The sequence below is a fragment of the Myotis davidii genome, unplaced genomic scaffold (genome assembly GCF_000327345.1).
Source record: "Myotis davidii unplaced genomic scaffold, ASM32734v1 scaffold394, whole genome shotgun sequence".
In the NCBI taxonomy this organism is placed as follows: domain Eukaryota; kingdom Metazoa; phylum Chordata; class Mammalia; order Chiroptera; family Vespertilionidae; genus Myotis; species Myotis davidii.
This window is the reverse complement of record NW_006287548.1, coordinates 4,021,560-4,032,383: the sequence shown is the minus strand read 5'-3', so window position 1 is coordinate 4,032,383 and position 10,824 is coordinate 4,021,560. Positions and strand designations below refer to the sequence as shown.

General features: G+C 41.4%; 1 protein-coding gene across 2 annotated transcripts in view; it reads left to right on the top strand.

Annotated features, from left to right (window-relative positions):
- Positions 1–111: 111 nt before the first annotated feature.
- PLEKHM3 (pleckstrin homology domain containing M3) overlaps positions 112–10,824 on the top strand; it is a 162,854-nt gene continuing 152,141 nt past the window's right edge. The window contains exon 1 of one of the 2 annotated variants that reach the window (XM_006759432.2): positions 112–214. The gene's annotated coding sequence lies outside the window, so the exon portion shown is untranslated. Of the gene's footprint in view, positions 223–10,824 lie in introns of both variants that reach the window. The other variant, XM_015561121.1, reaches the window with a different exon arrangement.

Sequence of the window (10,824 nt, the reverse complement as noted above, 5' to 3'; positions counted from 1 at the left end):
CCAGCTTCTGGGCAGCCTGCTGGCCGCCGGGGGCGGGGTGGGGAGGGCAGGGTGCTGAATATCCGAGCGCTCCCCGGGGCAGCGGTGATGATCTCGCTGTTTCTTCCAGGCGCTGTTTTTTTTTTATTTCATTCTGGAGGCTGCACTAAGATGCAATGGGTGATGGGTGAGGGGAGACTCCCTGGTGCCTCGTCTGCCCGTTCGTATGGACTCGGTGTGTAAGTGGAAGGCAGTGCCATTGCTGGTCCTGTTCTTCCGAGAAGCCAAACCTCAGCAGAGCTTTGACCTCACATGAAGCTGGGCTCCCGGAGACACAAGTGTTCCTTCCGTCGACTCCGCTCACCTTTAATGTAAAATAAATGCAACTGTGTAACCGACGGCAAGCATGGGTTGGTCTCCTGTGAGAGAATTACTAAGCTAAAAAAAGCAGGATAAGGGAATTTCAGACCCCCTCCTCCCATTGAACGGGTTACTACCGACGTGCACACGTGGGTGACACGCTAGGACTGATCTAGAGTTGTGGCTTGCAAAGCAGGGCAGACTTGGATTTCCCGGTGAAACAGATTGAGCTGTGTGCTGTTGTCAACTTATTGGGAAGTTTTCATCCTCCTTTATTTGCTCCTCCTTGGAAAAGAGAAACACCTGGGGTTTTTTGTGTGTAATATTTTCATTTCAGCCGTCACAGTGAATTGTGATTTGTATTCATTCATAAGTTATTTTATTATAAACTACCACGTGCAAGTTATAATTCGAGTACCTAAAATAAATACAAGACCGTTTTTTTTTGTTGTTTGTTTGTTTCGTTAACTTCATGAACATGCCTGAACCATCAATGGGCTAAAAGGCCAGTAGGCATGTAGCTCCTTGGTCACATGATGTAACTTTTAGTTAGTGGAAGAATATTCGGTTACATTGCATAGAGAAGTGTTTTAAGTGTACACATCAAGGAAATGCTGTTGATGCCTGATGACGTCTCTACGGTGAATATTTTCACAGTGTAGTGGTTGATAGCAGGAACTAGCAAGCCAGATTGGTTTTGAATTCCTTCGTGGTGACTTCCCATTTGTAATCTTGGACCATTTACTTACTGCGTTTCTTACTCTGTAGAATGGGGATAAGAACAGTACTGATCTCATAGGATTGCTATGAGGAATAACTGCGTTCATATCTTTAAAGTACTTCGACCGTGTATGTAGCGATTGCTATGTGCGTGTTTGTTAATAAATACATAAAACAAAAGTAAAGCAGTGTTGAAAGGAAGATGGTGGTAAGCCAGGAGCTGGGGAAGGCGGGTAAAATGCAGAATAGTTAACCTGGTATAGAGTTTCAGTTTTGCAAGATGAAGAGTTGTAGAGATTGGTTGCACAACAGTGTGAATGTACTTAACGGTACTGAACTGTACACCTAAAACGAATTTAGATGGCAAATTTTATATAATGTGTATTGTAAAAGTTTCCCCACGATTACAAATTTTAAAAAGTACCCGTGTTAGCAAAGTTATGTATTAGCACACAGCAGCCCCATCCACAGTTGCCTTTGCCATCGTGAAAATGCAACTTTGGCAGTCATCAGTAAGATTCATTTATTCGGCAAATGCATGCAATGAAGACATCATTAAGAGCACAAGCAAATTACAAAAAGGTAGTGCCTAAGAGACTATGGCAGGCACAGTTCTAGAAATGCCCCTATCCCAAGATTGCATGCCCTAATCCCCAGGGCCTGTAAACATGATGAAATATCCCTTGAATGTGTTTTATATGCAGTTAAATTTAGGAAGGGGACATTGTCTGGGTTGGCCTAATGTAATCACAGGAGCCCATAAAAGTAGAGAGTTTTCTCTGCCTGGGCAAATCAGAGAGATTTGAATCTGAGAAGGACTGACCCTGCTGTTGCTCTTTTGAAGATGGAAGGGACGCTTGCGAAGGAACAGGGGCCACCTTGAGAAATGTGGGGGGCCTCGAGTTGCTGAGGGTCGCCCAGCATGGAAACTGGAACCTCAGACCTAGGGCCACAGGTATCTGGAGTCTGCCAGCAAATGGATTGAGCTCAGAACTGGATTCTGTGGCCGTGCCTTTAGTTAAAGGCCCCTCCTGGCCAACACCTTGATTGCAGCCTTGAGATAGAGACCCGAGGAGAGGACGCAGCTACGCCCACCTAGAGACAGACCTCCAGAACTCTGAAATACAAAATGGGTGTTGTGTGAAGCCACTACGTTTGTGGGAATGAATTACGTAGCAATAGAAAACAAATACAGACTCCAGCAGAAACTTGGGCAAAAGACAGGAACAGGCTATCCATAGAGAAGAAATGAAATGGCGCGTAGACATACGAACATGCTTTCTCTTACCATTAATCAAAGAAATGAAATTGAAGCAATAGCAAGGTACATTTTTCCAGCTTTTATGTTTACATAGATTTTTAAAAATGATAGCTCCCCACTTTAGTAAGTGTGCAGTGGAGCAGACACTCTCAGATGCTGTGTGGGGTTTACGGCCTTTCTGAAAAGGTTGTTGGCTCAGTGTATGAAAAACTTCACTAATGTTCCTACCCCTTGATCCAGTAATTCCACTTCTAGCAATCTATCCAAAGGACCTATGACAAATGTTTTAAAAATGAATTTTCACAAATGTTTTAAATGTTTTGGTTAGAAAAGTCAGATATTGACAAGTCTAAATGCCCAACAGCAGGGGATCAGTTGAAACAAATTATGGTATCATCAAAAGATATGGTGTTATACAGACATTTAAAAAGATATTTATGCAGAATTTTAATTATGGAAAGGTGTTTACAAATTATTGTTAAATGGGGGACAAATAGGATGCCGTGGTCGGCAAACTGCGCCTCGCAAGACACATGCGGCTCTTTGGCCCCTTGAGTGTGGCTCTTCCTAAGCCTTAGACAGTGATGGCAAACCTATGACACTTGTGTCAGAGGTGACACGTGAACTCATTTTTTTGGTTGATTTTTCTTTGTTAAATGGTATTTAAATATATAAAATAAATATCAAAAATATAAGTCTTTGTTTTACTAAGGTTGCAAATATCAAAAAATTTCTATATGTGACACAGCACCAGAGTTAAGTTAGGGTTTTTCAAAATGCTGACACGACACGCTCAAAAGATTTGCCATCACTGCTTAGGAGTACCCTAATTAAGTTAATAACAATGTACCTACCTACCTATATAGTTTAAGTTTAAAAAATTTGGCTCTCAAAAGAAATTTCAATCGTTGTACTGTTGATATTTGGCTCTGTTGACTAATGAGTTTGCCGACCACTGAATAGAGAACTGTATTACAGTATGTTCTCAACTATGTTAAAGAAAAAACAACCAGAAAGATGTACCTACTTAAGAAAGGGGCTATTGAATAGGCATCGTTTATTTCCTCTTTTATACTTTTCTGTATTTTCAAAATGTTGAACGATGAACATGTAGTAGTTTTTTATGATCACAATGGTCTGTAAACATTATTTTGAAAGCAGTTAAGTCTGTGCTTTGGGGAATACAATGCATCTAAAACATTGTCTAGTTCGAATAATGGAGAAAATAAAAATCCATTAAGTAACTTAAATATGTGGCAGAAAGTGATTCGCCTGAGATCAGACAAGATCGGGCATGTTCACAGTGGTATGGCCACTGAAATTGATTCTTTTAAAAGAAAAACTATGAGATAGGAAATAATAAATATTGTTGGAAGGTTGGAAATAAAGTTGGATAACTTATTTCTTAGTAGAGTGATCAGTGAAAGCTTTGTGGTAGAAGGATCACTGAATATCATACTGAAATAATAGGAAAGGAAGGCACATGGTTGAATTTTTATTAAAAATGTTTGTTTTTCCATAGATGGATTTTAGGCTTTGGGCTTTCGACCTTGGTTACTATACAAGTGGAAAATAAAGAACCATGATGGATATGTAACCTTCTGCAAAAAAGAAAAAGTGAAAACTCTGCATGTTATGACTAGGAAAACCAAGCTGGACCTAAGCCATTAACATTTGCATTAAAAAAAATCCAAAGCAGCCCAGCTGGTGTGGCTCAGTGGTTGAGCATTGACTTATGAACCAGGAGGTCACAGTTCGATTCCCGGGAAGGCCAGGGCAGGGCAGGGCAGGGCAGGTCACGGGCACAGGCTCGATCACCAGTGTGGAGTGTGCAGGAGGCAGCCAATCATTGATTCTTTCTCATCATTGATGTTTCTCTCTCTCTCTCTTCTTCTCTGAAATCAATAAAAATACGTTAAAAAAAACCCAAAACATCCAAAGCTAATATTTTATCAGATACTTGATATGCTCTAGTCCAGTTTAATCATGTGCAGAGCCAAGTTACAGTACTTGAAGTCAATTAAGAAGCAGGCAGGTGTATGGATGGGTGCTACTCTCATTACTAGCTTCGGAACAACTGGTTTTAATAGAAAGCTTGGGCAGGTTTTTTAGAAGACTTCTCTCTAAACGTTGGTTCTGAACCTTGGCTGCACATTAGAATCACCTGGGAATCTTTTTAAAATCCTGATTTCTGGGCCTCATCCTCCGGAACTTCTGTTCTTTGTTACTAATGTTGTGGCCCCACCCCATAACAAAGAAACAGAATTTCCGAAGGATGAGGCCCAGAAATCAGGATTTTAAAAAGATTCCCAGGTGATTCTAATGTGTAGCCAAGGTTGAGAACCACTGTTCTAAACCATTTGGAGGGGTATCTAGCAAGAATTGCTTCTTTTTCTTTTAGAGTAGATTTTGTATTTGGTTTATAAGTAGCCAGATGACATGCCAGTTTGGAGCTTCTGGTGCAGGCTAAATAATTCCAAGGACTGAGGACTGAGAAGGTGATAAAAATGACCAGTAGTCAATTCCATGCATGATGTTTGCTCTCTTTCATTGGCCACTGTAGCTATTACCAAACAGACAATAAAAAGCCCACATAATTTATTTTCATCCTGACAATAAGGTAAGAACTTTATTTGGTCCCTGAGTGTAATTAATTTTGATGGCAACATGAGTCATGAGCAGAAATCAAAGTCAAAATATAGAGGCTATTGCATTGAGATATCAGGCTTGCTATTTTCATTAACATTTTGTTTGTTTTTCAGATACTCATTAACTGTTAATTTGAGTTATGTGTTTCAGATTGGATTCCCAGGTTATATGCCGCCTGAGTGTGGTAGAGATTTATTTGTTCAGTTATCTTGATTAGCGTAACCAATTTATAATTCAGTACAAACTAAAGCTGCCTGTTCTGCCTTATCTGGTTTGCATTTGGACATTTATCTAACTGGAAATTTGCTAAATACCCACTTCATCTTGTGGCCTGTAGATGTGATTATAAATGTACATTTTCAGTCACAGAACAGGAACATATAGGTTAGAAAACATCAGAAATGTGACCAGCACTTTTTATGCTCCAGGAAATTAGCGAAATGATCTCCTCCCAGGTGTTCCTGGTCCATTTTTATCAGCACTCTAACTTTTCCAGAACAATTTCTCTTCTGCCTTTAGGGATTCATTGATTAAACATGTAAGAATTGAGCACTTGTTTTGTGCCATGGCACAGAGCTCTTGAACTTGAAGCTAGGAATACAATATTGAACAAAATAGGCCCATTCTTGCCTTCATGAAGCTTACCATCTAGTGGGGCAGACAGACGAGCCATCAGGCCATTCTACACAGAGTGAGAAATATGATAATTGAGGACATCAGGGCGCTACAGGAGCACAGAAGAGGGATGACCAAAATGGACATCCAAGTTGCGTGCCTGTGTGTTGCAGGAAGGCGTGAGGAGAGGGAGATTAAAGAGAGAAGCCCAGTAGAGTAAGTGGCCATGAGCCCCTACAGGCAATGTTAAGGAGTGTGGTTTATCCAGAAGATAACCAGGTTTTAATTTTAGAAATGGCTCAGTGTGGCAAATGGATTCGTGGAGGGCAAGACTGGCAGAAGACGATGGTGGTGCCTGAATTAAGACAGTAACGAAGGAGAGCAATGGATAGATTTTGCAGATCTTGTAGAGGCAGAATCAGTATGACCAGATGACCTGGAGTGATTGGGCGTGAAGGAGCCAGAAGGTGACATTCATCTTTCTGGAGTGGATGATGATGCTCTTCACTATACGGAGAATGCCAGGGGGAGGGGAAGAATGCCAGGGGGAGGGGAGAATGCCAGGGGGAGGGGGAGAATGCCAGGGGGAGATGAGGAGTTTGGTTTTGTGCCTGTTAGGAACTAGGAGAAACCAAATGCAGTTGCATATGTGAGTCTAGAGTTCAGAACAGTCTGTTCCTCATCTACCATGTGGATTGTAGCTGAAGCCACAGGAATAGAGAAGACCATTCAGGAAGAGGAACTTACTAGGAGGGTCACGGGGGAATGGAGGAATGCCTTCATTTATGATATGAGCAGAGGAAGGAGCCCCTGGAAGGGACTGAAAGGAGCACCCAGAGATAAAGGAGAAATACCAGACCGACTGTGTCAGTGAATTCACGAGAGCAATGCAAAGAGTGGGTGTTCAGTAGGCCGAATACTGCTGAGAGGTCAGTCAGGAGGGGAGCAGAAAGTCTCCTGGGTTTAGGAACAAGGAACTTGTTAACCCCTGCCTGTGCGGTTTCAGCCGGGCAGAACCAGATTGCTTCTGGGGGAGAATGAATGGGTGGTGAGAGGTGGAGTCAGAAAATATAAAGAATACATTTCAAGAAACTTAGAAGAAAAAGGGAGGAGGGAGAAGTGTCCTAGCTGTGGAGGAACTTGGGGGACAAGGGAGGGTATTATTTATTTTTTTCTTCTTTAAGAAGAGACACTCCATTTGAGTCATCCTGCATCCTGTACCCTGGAATCCCTCACTCCAGGACCACTAGGAAAGCTGATGCATAGCAACTCATGCTGCTATGTGCACAGTGCAGGAGGGACCCTTGACTAAATTAAAACCTTTTCCCAGAGCTTCCTGAACTCATTGCTTTCACCACTCTCTTCACCAGTTAGTTGGTTTATAATGCAAGGAAATGAAAGAGAATATGGTGACCCTTTCCCTGGGACCATATAGACAACTCCAGTTGCCATCCCGTACACAAAGCACTACCTCCTATCATTTGATTCACGCTCCAAAACAACCTGTGAAGAAGGTAGAACCTGAAATTCAGGTTCAAGTGACTCGCCCAGAATTCTGCATCTGGTACTAGTGCATGGAAGGTTCAAGCTCAGGTGTTCTAATTCCAGATCTTCTGATCCAAAAATAATTGCCCTTCATTGATAGTTAGATATGATGCCTATATTTTCCCTGTAGTGGGGTCATATGAAACCCTGGGCTTATTGTCTTCTAGTACATTTAAGAAATAAGACTGAAAGTTGTGTGTCAACTTTGTTATTTTGTTTATACACTGATATTTTATCCCCCATCAACCCCCCCCCTCCCCGCCAAAAAAAAGTTACGTTGGTTTTAGAAGGAAGCAGTTTATTTGGACATGCCTGAATACTCAAAATGTGTTTGAATTATCTGTAGTCACATCTGATTTGAAACTATTTCTTTTAATTCTTTTGACACAAACACTTATTTCCAGGTTTTTAAAAAGCAAACATTTTACGAGTGTTGTATTTATTGGCTAAATGAAAAATGATGTCTCAGGGAAACATTAGTGAAAGGTTTGTGCAATTAGGACTATGCAAACATTTGCAAAAGCACTTGTTTGGCCTAAATGAAGTCAGTTATTACACCCTTGCAGGCATTCCAGATATCGTGTCCAAGGTCACTAAGAGAACGGAGGTTGGCCATTCAGAGAACAGCCCTTATTCTGTTTGCACAGGGACCTCTCATCCACCATTCCGATGACACAGAAGTATTACAGAGGCGATTTTTATTTTTTCGTAAATTAAGTATAAACTGTTTCCCTGGGTATAAAGATGATATTTGGCAATTAACTTTCAGAGTTGTGTTTGACACTAAAATTCAAAGCATCATGTGTGTCAAATTTTAGCTGTATTATCTCAAAGCAATTAATTTACTATGAATTGTGACATAGGACTGTATGTGCATTTTAAAGATTTTTAAAAATTGATTTTTAGAGAGAGAGTAAGGGAGAGGGAGAGGAAGTGAGAGCGAGACATCGATCAGCTGCCTCTTGCATGCACCCCACCGGTGATGGAGCCCGCAACCTGGGCATGTGCCCTAACTGGGAAGTGAACTGGCAACCTTTCGGTGTACTGAATGACACCCAGCCACTTGAGCCACACCGGCCAGGGCTATGTGGGCGTTTTAGAGTCTTGCTTCCACTCACTTATTGGCCATATGACCTTGAACAATGTACTTTATTTCTTAAATCTCGATTTCCTTATCTGTAAAGTGGTGACGATAATACCGGCTCTCTAGTAGGGGTGTTGTGAGGATTTACCAATATGATGCAGAGAAAGGGCTTACCATAATGACTGCCCTTTAGTAAGTACTCAGTAAGTATTAGCTGTGACTCTTTAATCTTGGTCTTGGCTTAGGAATTATAAGAACTATCTTTATTGTTGTTATTAAATACATCATCCTACATTTAACACGTGTCCATCCACATTGAAGGAGTCCCAACTATCACATGCCTATCATTCTAATGTCAGATCAAAACAGTTAAGGAAATATGGGCCAATCCGAGTTCCAGAGCGCAACTCCAGAATGCTTACACGCTGCAGGGTTGTTTTGTAAAAATTCATTCCATACTAATAGTGTCCATAATAAAAGAAATTTAGACCCAGATTTGGAGACAAAAGTATAGTTTCTACTGTTCTTCTTCATACCTTGTAAATTTTTCCTTTATCCCATATAATGGGCAGAGGTTTTTCTGGCCTTCACGTTGTACATAGTAAAATAACAAGGACTCATCCTGCTATTTTGCCTTACCTTGTCCTTATCTTTGAGGGTCAAAGACAGTATTTTGTCTGCCTTTGCCAGCCTTGCTTTGCCTTTGTAGCCAACGTTATTGTCACAGATTAATTCCAGAAGGGAGGGGTGATGGATGCAGCCCATCACCACGGAGTGTATCTGCCCCTTCAGATGAGAAGTGAGTCACCTTTTGATCTTATCATGGGCTGTCTCTCTCCAGGTGCCATTTAACAAAGACCCAGGCTTACGTTTTTTTAGCAGGTTCAAGTGTAGCAGAGAAAGAAAAAAAATCAGTTAATTACCTCTCGTGTTCATTCACCATGAATACCCACAGGAAGCAGTTTTGTAAATATGTGCTAACTTACAAGCTGGTTGTTGTTTTGAAGGTTAGAGTTGTAAGTAGTCTTCCTCCTGCTAACCAGCTGCAGTGACCTAAGGAATTGAAGTCAACAGGAAGTGAGACGATTATTCATTTCCTCTAACATCCAGCAAAGGCCTTCTGTTGAGCAGGTGTGTCTGTGGGTCAGAAAGACTTGGACAGCTTGTGAAGAAGCTCTCTGTACTCTTGCCTCCCATCTGTGCGGCTGTTAGTTCACTCCAAACTCTCTCCTGGGTGGGACCTCTGGAGCTGTTACTGTTGGGACAGCTTCAGGACGGAAGCCCCATTGCTAGAGCAGGTACATTGGTTCTGTTTGTTTCCTTTGTCTTTGGTTTCTTTCAACTGAAGTCATCTATTTGAAGACATATTATTATGTCCTTTAATTGTGTTCTGTCACTTAAGACCCTTGCTTTCTTGTCCCTTGCTTAGTAATGATTCCTTGGTTATGTACCCATTTTGTTTACTTCTGTTGAAGCACATTTTACATTTGGTTTTGTGTTGTTTCCCCATTAGCTAACTCGAGGGCAGGAGCTGTGTTTTGTGTTGCTAGCATCTAGCTTAGTGTTTGAGTACTTGGCCTGGCCCATCCTCTTGTAAATGCTTGTTGAGTATAAGTGATTGTGTGGTTAGGATTCAGCTCGCTTCTAATAGGAATGGGAACTGTTTTTGATTTTACAAAGAACTTCACGTGCATTACCCACATTTGTGCTCACAGCTCTCTAAGGTAGATGTGGGCAGGCCTTGGCAGGATTTTCATTTTGCGGATAATAGGGGCCCAGAAGCACTGAGTCAGCCTGACTTGCTGGAAGTCATTCAGCTTAGAAGGCAATGCGAGGACATGAGCCCTTTTCTGGTGTCAGAAATTTGTGTTCTTGCCATTGCTACACCTCTGTCCCACTGAATAAACAAAACCGGGAAGCTCACACATGGGTTGGATTCAACCTTACTTCTTGTTTGTGGTCCTTCTAACAAAAGTGATTCAAAAGGTAATTGAACTTGGGTGGCTCACAGGACTTGGTAATTAGACAGGGGTTCCAGGAACTCTTTTTCCTTCCCCATAGGGACTTCATTTGACTATAGATGAGTCATCTTGATCTCTCTTTCATCATCTTTAAAATAGTCCTGCTGCTTTATTCACCTCTCTCTGGTGAGATGACTACATGTATTTATCAAGAAGTATATCAACGCCCGGCTGGTGTGGCTCAGAAGTTGAGCATCGACCTATGAACCAAGAAGTCATGGTTGGATTCCAGATCAGGGCACTTGCCTGGGTTGCAAGCTCATCCCCAGTAGGGGGTATGCAGGAGGCAGCCAATCAATGATTCTTTCTCATCATTGATGTTTCTGTCTCTCCCTCTCCCTTCCTCTGAAATCAATAAAAATATATATATATATATTTTAAAAATACTCAGACTTGGGAGGGGGGAAAAAATGGACACATATGTAACACCCTTTGTAATAAAAAAAAATAAATTAAAAAAAAAAAGTACACTTCACGCCAATCTTAATGCTGATGGCCAACAGAAAATACAGGAAAATATTATAAGCAGGATATGGAACTGTTACATTTGCCACAGAGGAGTGTTCTGGTGGCTTTGTCTGCCAGGGCCC